Source organism: Mus caroli, chromosome 9 (genome assembly GCF_900094665.2).
Source record: "Mus caroli chromosome 9, CAROLI_EIJ_v1.1, whole genome shotgun sequence".
NCBI classification, from domain to species: domain Eukaryota; kingdom Metazoa; phylum Chordata; class Mammalia; order Rodentia; family Muridae; genus Mus; species Mus caroli.
The window spans coordinates 56,491,743-56,501,742 of NC_034578.1; the positions used below are offsets into that span (position 1 = coordinate 56,491,743).

A 10,000-nucleotide genomic window follows, 5' to 3' on the forward strand; every position below is an offset into this window, starting at 1 on the left:
GAGAGAGAGAGAGAGAGAGAGAGAGAGAGAGAGAGAGAGAGAGAGAGAACCTTCAGTTCTACCAGACAATGTGTTTGTTTCTCTCTTTCAGTTTCTGAGGGAGGGGGAAGATCCCACACCATGAAGCAGCAAGCATGGTTAATAAGTAGCCCAAAGGCCGCAGGTCACAGCAACTTGCTTATCAGGACTCCCTCACAGCAGGTGTAAGAGTAAAGAGACTGCAGGGGTGTGGCCTGATTTCTTTCCAGCAGCAGTCTGTGGAAGGTCTGAGGTCTGCCTCAGTCTAGCCTGTGGACTGGGCTTGGCAGTGGCACACAGTGCCTCTCCTTGCTCCACTCCCATCTGGAGAGGGCGAGGGCACATGTCACAGACCCAGGTGGCCTAGTTTCACAACAGAGCAGTGGAGTGGCCTTCACTCAAGCTTGTTAACCTCAAGTTTGCCATTTGGAGGAGCAGAGCGGCCCATCTCTCAGGACCCCGGGAATTCCAAAATCAAAGCTACAGGCTCCTCCTCAGGAATTATCCCCGTGTCCAGAACTTAACGCTGCAACACTCAATCCTGTGACTGTCACTGGAGCTCTTAGGCCTGACTGTAGAGAGGCTCCAAAACCAGGTCCAGCCATACTCCCCAGAAATCAAATGGAAAGATAATAGAAACAGCAAAGGAAGAGCCACGCTGGGAAGACAGGGAAACTAAATGTCCTCAGGCCTGTCTTTGATCCCCGGATGCATGTAGGGAAAGAACTGGAGCAAGGAACAAGTGGGGTGTGTGCAAGGCCAAGAAATCTCAGTCAGACTGATGTATGCTCTGCCATTATTTTAGGTCTGAGTCTCTGAATCCCTGTGGGCTCTGAGAAAGATGTGTGTGTGTGTGTGTGTGTGTGGTGTATGGATGGTATGTGTGATGTGTATGTATGGTGTGTACAGTGTGCATGTGTGCATGGTATGTGTGTGTGCTGTTTGTGTGGTGTGTATGGTATGGTGTGTATGTGTGATGTATGTGTATGGTTATGATGTGTGTATATGTGTGTGTGGGGTGTGTGTGTGTGCTATTTGTGTGTGGTATGTGTGATGTATGTGTATGGTTATGGTGTGTATATGTGTGTGGGTGGGGTGTGTGAATGTGGTGTGTGGGGGGTGCTGTTTGTGTGTGGTATGTGTGTGTGATATGGTGTGTATGTGTGATGTATGTGTAGGTTATGGTGTGTATATATGTGTGATGTGTGTGTGTGTATGTGTGTGTGTGTGTGTGGTGTGGTATGTGTGTGTGGGGGGGTGTGGTATGGTGTGTATGTGTGATGTATGTATATGGTTATGTGTCCCGATTCTTCTGCGGCAAGCTTTATTGCTTCTTAAGGAGGGAAGACCCGACCCCGGAAAATGGTTCTGCTTATATAGCCCTCAGCGTGGAGTTTCAGCACCTGATGTGGTGTGTCAGCTCCTGATTTGTTGCTCGCCCATCACCTCATTTCTACGCCCCAAGATGGGCAGTGACTAGGTGTGAGCTCACTCTCGCACTTGCTCACAAAGCTTGTTTACTATTTAGGCACAGCGGAAGCCAGTGCCATCTTATAATGGCGATTGCTCACAGCACGGCTCTCCACAGTTATGGTGTGTAATAATGTGTGATGTGTGTGTGTGTGGTGTGTGTTATGTGTGTGTTCGGGTAAGTGTTGATTTTGTACCTTTGGAGGCAAGAAGAAAACCTTAGCCATTGTTCCTCAGGCACTGTGGTCCTTGATTTTTGAGATACAGGCTCTCACTACCTGAGCTGAGCTGATTGGCCAGTGAAGCCCAGGGAACCCCACTGAGAAGTCTGCCTCCAACTTCTCAGCTCTGGGATTACAATGGGATCAAACTCAGATCCATGCTTGCAAGCACTTCACTGACTGAGCTATAACCCCAGCCCAAGGTGTTTTAAAGTGTGATGGGTAATCCAGTACCCCTGTGTAGGTGCAGCCCTCTCATGGGGTGTTCTGCCTGCAGATCTCTGCTCCTCAAAGCTTGCTGCCTTCAGCCATGAAAAGCAAGGATTACTAGCTTTACATGAAATTCTTTTATGAAAAGATCACTTTTGATTATGTATATGGGAAGGTGTATGTGCATGAGAGTGCAGATGCTTACAGAGGCCAGAAGGGGGCATCTGATCTGGAACTGGAGTTACAGGCGGCCATATGGGTTCTGAAAATCAGACTTGAGTCCCCTGCAAGAGCAGTACTAGCTCTTAACCACTAGGCAACCCTGTCTTTTTGTTTTGTTCTGTTTTGTTTTGTTGGTTCCCCCCACCTCTAAGACATGGTTTCTCTGTGTAGCCCTGGCTGTCCTGGAACTCACTCTGTAGACCAGGCCTCGAACTCAGAGATCTGCCTGCCTCTGCCTCCAAGTGCTAAGATTAAAAGCATGTGAATCCACCATCTGGGATTTAAATGTATAGTTTATTTTTATTTTATGTTCATTGGTATTTTGCTTCTATGTATATCTGTTGGGTCCCCTAAAACTGGAGTTACAGACAAGAGCTGCCATGTGGGTGCTGGGAATTGAACCTTAGAAGAGCGACCAGAACTCTTTTTTTTTTTTTTTTTTTTTATCGAGACAGGGTTTCTCTGTATAGCCATGGCTGTCCTGGAACTCACTTTGTAGACCAGGCTGGCCTCGAACTCAGAAATCTGCCTGCCTCTACCTCCAAGTGCTGGGATTAAAGGATTGCGCCACCATGCCTGGCGCAACCAGCACTCTTAACTACTGAGCCATCCCTCCAGACCCTTTCTCTCTCTCTCTCTCTCTCTCTCTCTCTCTCTCTCTAAGCAAAATCAGCCTCTAAGTTCTTCTCACACGACTATTCATCAGGTATGGAGGAAATTTCAGAGAGAAATAAAAATACTGATACTTGTATAGATTTATTTTATTTTTTATTTTGCTTTTCTAGCGATTTATTTCTTTTTCAACTTTTACAGAAGAATGGCTTTATTAGAGTGGGAAATTAAAACTCAAATGTTGCAGAACGTAAAGTTCAAGAAGCCTGTCTGTCGAAATCTCAACATGTCACAAACACAAGGACTCTGGGCTCAGCACCAGCATCTCAACAGACAACAGCCAGAACATCAACCCCGGTGACAACATTGTTCAGGCCCCAGGGTAACACAGCTCCCCAACCTTTGGCCCGGTGTCTCTCCAAGCAGAAGACGTCTGGATGCAGATGCGTCTGGATGTCACACAGGTTCCTGGGTTGCCTCTCTGCCAACACCAGAGACACAAGCCACTTCAGATTTCATGGAAGGGTTTGAGTGGCAGAGGCACTTAGGTAAGAAAAAGACAAATTAATTAACTTGTCAAATCCTGTTGCACAGATAGTGAGACTACGGTGGTTTCTTAGTAGTGCAACCCCATTTCCCAGTAGGGCCTCCTGTCCATCTCATATTGGTCTTTCTGCTCCACTGCAGGAGGGGCTCACACATTAGCGTGGTATTGGCAGCTACTTATGGTGGCCAAGAACTTTCAGCCACAGTATCGCTTCCGTCTGTCTGTAGTGGGTAGTTAAGCTCCGGGCGGACCGCACTACCACCGCCCGCTTCCCTTGGATCCGGAGATGAAATACACACACACACACACACACACACGAGCTTATTTTTAATATGTTTCTTAGCTCAATGGCCAGATAATTCTAAGCCTCCTGCGGCTAACGTATCCTTACCTTCACTCCCAGCTCAACACCTTTAATTCTTCCCTCGGCTTAGCTGCTCAGTTACCTTTAGCCCTAGCTCAACACCTTTAAATCTGCCCTCAGCTTAGTTTCTAATCTCCTATCTGCTACCCCAGGCCCAGTCGGGGAAGCGGCCAATGGCGACACTATCAGAAATCTCACGTGACTAGTGGCTCTCTCTCCCTCCAAAGCATGGCAAATCCTCTTTCCTCCTCCTGCGTCTCTTAGCCTTCCTGTGGGAACCTAGAAGTCCTGCCTCTTTCGTCCAGCCATTGGCCACTAAAGTGTTTATTGATCGATCAAGAACCAATTGGGGTCAGGACCTTCAGCATTCACACGCAAAATTCCCGATCAAAACCTGAGAACCACCTCCTACCTCCATCTACCTTTGGATTTGTTTCATATGAGGTCAGCTCTCTATGTTACTACAAGACTCCTCATATTATCCAATATGTAATTGTCATTTAAAAGGTAGACATTTCTCCATTGAAATTAAAATAATGTGCAGTGTTTTCTGAATTGGTGATGATTTCTTTAAAAATTTTTATTTGTATGTATCTATGTGCATGCGCAATGGAGGCCAAAAGAGGGCGTCAGATTCCCTGGGGTTAGAGTTACAAGCAGCTGTGAGTGTTCCAAAGTGATACTGGAAACTGAGTTTGGGTCTTCTGGCCGAGCAAGGAGCACTCCCAACTCCCGAGCCATCTTTCCAGACCTCGGTGACTATATCCTCTCAGCAACGTCACTAAAATATCCGACTAAGTTAAGCAGAATTTACAATTCAATTTCCAAATTTAAAGATTGTTTTACAATTTTGATGGCAATTCCTCGTATTACTAAAGCATTCTCTAGATCAAAAATAATTTTTAAAACTATCTTAAAATTACAGTGACTCAAAAAGGATGGACCAATTTCATATCACCGCCAAGAGAATATAAATTGTGCAAAAATCTTGATTGTAACAACATAATTAGTAATTTTGCAATAAGGAAAGCAACAAAGTTAAATTCCATGAAAATATGGTACAAAGTATGTGTGAGTATGTGTGTGTGTGTGTGTGTGTGATGGTGGTGGTGGTGGTAGTGTTAATTGAGCCAAGGGTATTCTGGGTAAGCACTCTATCAGAGAACTATATTCCAACCATAACTACACATGTCTCATGGTGGCATGTGGCTATAATCCGAGCACTTAGGAGACTAGGATAAGAAGATTGCAAGCCAGCGCCATCCTCAGCCCAGTCTTGGGCTATGTGGAACAGTAAACTCAGTGGAAGAGTGTATGCTTAGCACACACAAGGACCTGGCTCAATCCCTAGAGCCATGGAAATAAAAAAGAAATAAAGAATCTTGTAGTACAAGCAATTGAAGCTTATCCCTGACTAGCTTACAAATAAATGAGGCTCAGACTATATTTTATTTGGCTTTGACAATTACTAGGGGTAATCCCTAATCTAGTCTTCTAACTGCAGGCCTGGCTGCCTCCCCAGTGCTGTACCCCAGGTACTTGCTGTTTCTCCTGACTGTGTGCTCATCGTCCATCTCCCCTTGTGGCGGCTTCCTCCTCTCCTCTCCTTTCTTCTTCCTTGTCTCTCTCCTCCAACCAGGTCACCCCAAACCCACCTACCTGTAATCCCTCCAGTAATTGGCTGTAGTCAGTTTTATCTAACCAATAGTATTACACTAAGAAACAAGGACTAGACAGGCATGGTGGCACACGCCTTTAATCCCAGCATTCAGGAGGCAGAGGCAGGTATGGATTTCTGAGGCCAGCCTGGTCTACAAAGTGAGTTCCAGGACAGCCAGGGCTATGGAGAGAAACTCTGTCTCGAAAAACCAAAAAATAAATAAATAAAATAAGAAAGAAAGAAACAAGGACTGCCCAACAGAAGCTTGTAAACAAAAGAAGTCACTCCTAGGCCTATACCTTCATGCTAGAATTTAGCATTGCAATACATAACAGCAGACCAAACCTCGACAAGATCTGCTTTTTATCCTATGAATATGTATTTTTTTGGTGTAGAAGAATAGAACATTTTAATGTAGTTTAGTGGCTTGGTTATAGTTTCAAACATTTCCACATATGCTAGGTTGTCTTTTCCGGTAAGAGTCCTGTTGGGGCTACCTTCCTAGCAGAAGAGAAATGCGGATTTTATAAATCATTCTTTGCTGTTGATTCTATGTCTCATCATGGAGATGCTTGCCTAGCTTGGCCTGGGAAAGCCAGACTAGGTGGGATAATAGATGTTCCCAAGAGCCACCTTTGTAACCTTCTTTTGTTCTTCTTTCTTTGATCCTGGAGTGACAGGACCTGAGTGTCATTGAGAGGGGTTCCATACTAGAAAATCTCCCCTCCATGCCTACGCTGGTGTCAATGTCTTGGCTAAATCAAGGAGGGAAGGTTGCTACCCACTGTCCACTTCCACCCCAGGAGAAGGACTTTGTGTGCTAAGAAGCCTTGGGTCTCTTGCTCTGAGCTCTAAAGGAGAGCAGCTGTTCTTACTGCTTCTCTGCTCCTGGCATTTGCTTTGTTTCCACTGTGTGTGCACATTGCAGAGGCACAGGCACACACCATGAACACATCAACAAACAGTGTTGGGATAGACACCCCCACCCACGGGCCCTTAGCTGCTTTCATTTTCCAGGCCTAGATTCCCAGGAGTGGAATTGCTAAGTCAAAGGGCATATGTATTTTTAATATTGATGGATTTTTCTGGATTGAATTCCAAAAATGCTATAATAATTTACATCTCCACCAGCAATGATTGAGAGCAGGGGGGTTTTCCCCACAACATGCAATCGCTGTAGAGCTCTTTTAATTTTGTCAGCCAGAAGGGTGCAAATGAGTATCTTTTATTACTTTAATTTGCATTCCCCTGCATTCTAATGAATGTGAGCATCTTTCCATACAGTTTGATTTTTCCCCTTCTGAACAACCTATTCATTGCCTGTTCTCGCTTTTGGATTTTTGTCTTTTTTTTATTATTATCAATTTATAAGAGCTCTTTGCATATTGTAGTGATTAACCTTTGTCTATCATCTGCATTGCAAATCTATTTTCTAAATCTGTTTGTCTTTTGACTTTGCTTACAACATCTTGCCACAAAATGTATTAAAAATGCATACTTAAAGGCAAAAATATCTATCTTTTAGATCTAGGTTTCCAAACTTGGCTTGAGAAAGTCTTCTGTGCTTCAGATTATATGAAGTCCATGGGGCTGCAGAGATGGCTCAGTCAGTAAAAAGCTTGCTGTGCAGCACCCAGGCAATAAAAACTGGGTTGGTGGCAACTGTTTGTAATCCCAGCAGAGTTGGACAGATACCCAGAGGTCATCGGCCTGCCAACCTAGCTAAAATGATGAGCTCTGTGCTCAGTCACAAGCAAATAGAGAGCAACTGAGAAAGATAACCTCAAGCCTCTACACACACATCTTCATGCACACATGCTCACACTAACATAATTATGTATATAGACATACAAAAAAAGATTATATGAAGTCCAGTTTGTATTGCCAAAGTGTTAATGAATCATAGCATACATATGAGATATGAAGATTTGCTGATAGGTGAATTCTTATGAGGTAGGCACATTCAATAGGCTAGGACCTAAATCAAGAAACCGAATCTCACACCCTTCCCCTCCAAGGCTCAGGGACAGTCAAGGAAGAAGAGGAGGAAAGATTGTTAAGAGTCAGAAGTCAGGGATGATTGCCGGTTTATAATGTCTTCTGGACCTGACAGCCATTGCACTCGTGAACTTACAGCATCCATGGTTGCTGATGCAAGACTGCACAAGATGAAGTCAGCCAGCACTCCAGCATTGAGGAGGAGGAGAGGAAGACATGAAGTAGGGAGGGGCTCATGGGAGGCAGGTCTGAGAGGAGTTGGCGTCGGGAAACCTGGGGTGGATATGATCTAAATACATTGTGTTCATATATTAAATTACTAAGAATAATTTTTGAAAGAAGGGAGGAGAATCTTACCAGCACACAACTGTCCTCCTATCTCCTCAACCCTTCCCACCCCAGCGAGCACACGAGCTCACCTCTGAACTTTATCTAAACATCCTTGGTGCCTGCTTCCTTCCAGCTGTTTGAGTTCAGCATCACGTCTGAGTCTCTTGCTGAACCTGAAGCTCACAGACTTTGCTAGGCATCCTCCTGTCTCTGATCTTCATTGCTAGGATTGCGGGCACACACCATTGTGCCTGGCTTTTTGCGTGGGTGCCAGGATTCTGAACTCAGGTCCCCATGTTTGCACGTGAAGGTACATCACTGACTGAGTCTCCACAGCACCCCTAGGGACGTATTTTCAGTGAAAACACTGAAGAGAGGACAATCTATGACAAAGCAAAGGTCTGAAGCATGAGCCAACATGCTGAATGAAGCCACTCACACAGGCGTGGCTGAAGTTTACCAGCATACGGCAATTTAGTGTCACAAGAGGGCAGGTTGGGACAGACCTTGCCATTCCCACAGTCCTGCCCAGGCCTGGGGCTGCCATCGAATGGGCACAGCTGGGGAACGGATTCTCTCTGCTTCTGATGTGTAATGCTCTGTGAAATTGTGACTTTGGGAAGTGTGACCATCAAAACGTCACTTGTAAGAGATAGAACATCTATGTTGGCTGAGCACTCATTTATGGAAGTCCATCATATATCGTGTCATTTGTCCCTCATACTGGTCCGTGAGGTGGATACTGTTTACCCACAGATGAAATCAAGGCCCTAATACACATAAGTGGTCCAACTGAAAGTAAAACCCAGATCTGCCTCCCTCCAGAGTCCCTGCTTTTTCTCTGTCTATACTGGACAATGATTTGAACATCCAACCAGACACTTTACCAAGAATGGCATGTGAGATGGAACGGAGGTTTGTGATCATTGTATCAGCCCCTCACAATGGGCCCTCTGGTGTCTGTTTCCTCTTCCCATACAGACATACAGAGTGGTTGATTTCTTGGGAATTTGAGCTACACCTCTAGGCAGCAATGACCATTTGAACTGAAAGAAAAGCAGAGTTAGGCCAGGGTGGCTGCTTTCACTCCAGGAACAAATAGACCAGGCAGAAAAGGGAGCAGATTCCTGGGAGGTACAGAGTTAAGAGTGAGCGTGAAGAATGAGCAGGACTCTGTACTCCATCTTCTCCTAAGCTGTGTGTGCTCTTGATTACAGGAAGTCCAGGTACTGGCCTTCCTCCAATACAGAGAGATCACTGCATAGTCTACGCTCTCATGAGTGGGCCTGTTTCTTACAGAAGAGAGACATGAACACATGAACATACTAACTCAAAGACACAGACAAGCTGGGGCAGCACATGGCCCCATGGTGGGTGATGAAAAGCAAAGGAAATGCATACACCAAGCGAGCCTACCTCTGGGATCTGAGAACCCAGAGCGTCTGTGGCAGCCCAGGGTCCTCCAACCATAGCACGAGAGCTCTTCTGCAGAGAGCTCTCACCAAGGCAGTTGCTTTCTCACCAAAGAGAGCGTTTCAGCTGCTCGAGATAATTGTAGAAGAGCGTGCTGAAATTACCAGGTACCTTTTCTCACTATCTGATTGGCAAGGCTTTAATGGTTTAATACGACTCAATGCAGGTGGAGTGTAAAAGAGGACATCTGTCAGAAAATAAAGATTATTCCAACTCCCAGGAAAGGTAGCTGAGCAGCATATGTCAAAGTGTTACATGGAGCAACCCTTAAGCCCAGGAACTCCATTGCTAAAAAATATGTACACACACGCACACACACACACACACACACACACACACACTGATTAAGCTAGGCATGGAGATGTGCATCTGTAATCCCAGCACCCAGAAGATAAAGTGGGATTCTAAGTCTTCCACAGACATCTATGTTTTAGTTTGAAGATGCATATAAAATGCGGAGGGCACAGGCTCTTGTGTTGAGCGCTTGGTCCCCGGATGGTGGTGAGCATTTCAGAGGTTCTGCAGATTCACTGGAGGAAGTGTTCACTAGCCGATGGCTTGCTTTAAATGTTATACTCTGCCAACCCCACTTCCTGTCCACGCCAAGAATCTGTCCTCAGCACAATCTCAATGCCATATTCTGCCCAAATGTATAGGGCTGAGCAACCGTGGACTGAATGAACCCTCTGAAACTAGGAGCCAAAATAGGCCTCTCCTGTTTTCAGTTATTTGTGTCAAGGGCTTTGGGTCCTGATTGCCCAAAAGCAGCTGACAAAGCATGGGATATTATTAAACATTTAAAATACTGAGGTAAGGTTGAAGGTATAGTTCAGTGGTAGAATGTAAATGAAAAGCCCTCTCTATTCACTCTCTTG

The 10,000-nt window shown here is 45.2% G+C and overlaps 1 long non-coding RNA gene across 1 annotated transcript in view; it reads right to left on the minus strand.

Moving 5' to 3' along the window:
* Positions 1-2,921: 2,921 nt before the first annotated feature.
* LOC115031899 overlaps positions 2,922-10,000 on the minus strand; it is a 14,414-nt gene continuing 7,335 nt past the window's right edge. The window contains exon 3 of the long non-coding RNA XR_003837535.1: positions 2,922-3,296. This is a non-coding gene — a long non-coding RNA (uncharacterized LOC115031899). The remainder of the gene's footprint in view (positions 3,297-10,000) is intronic.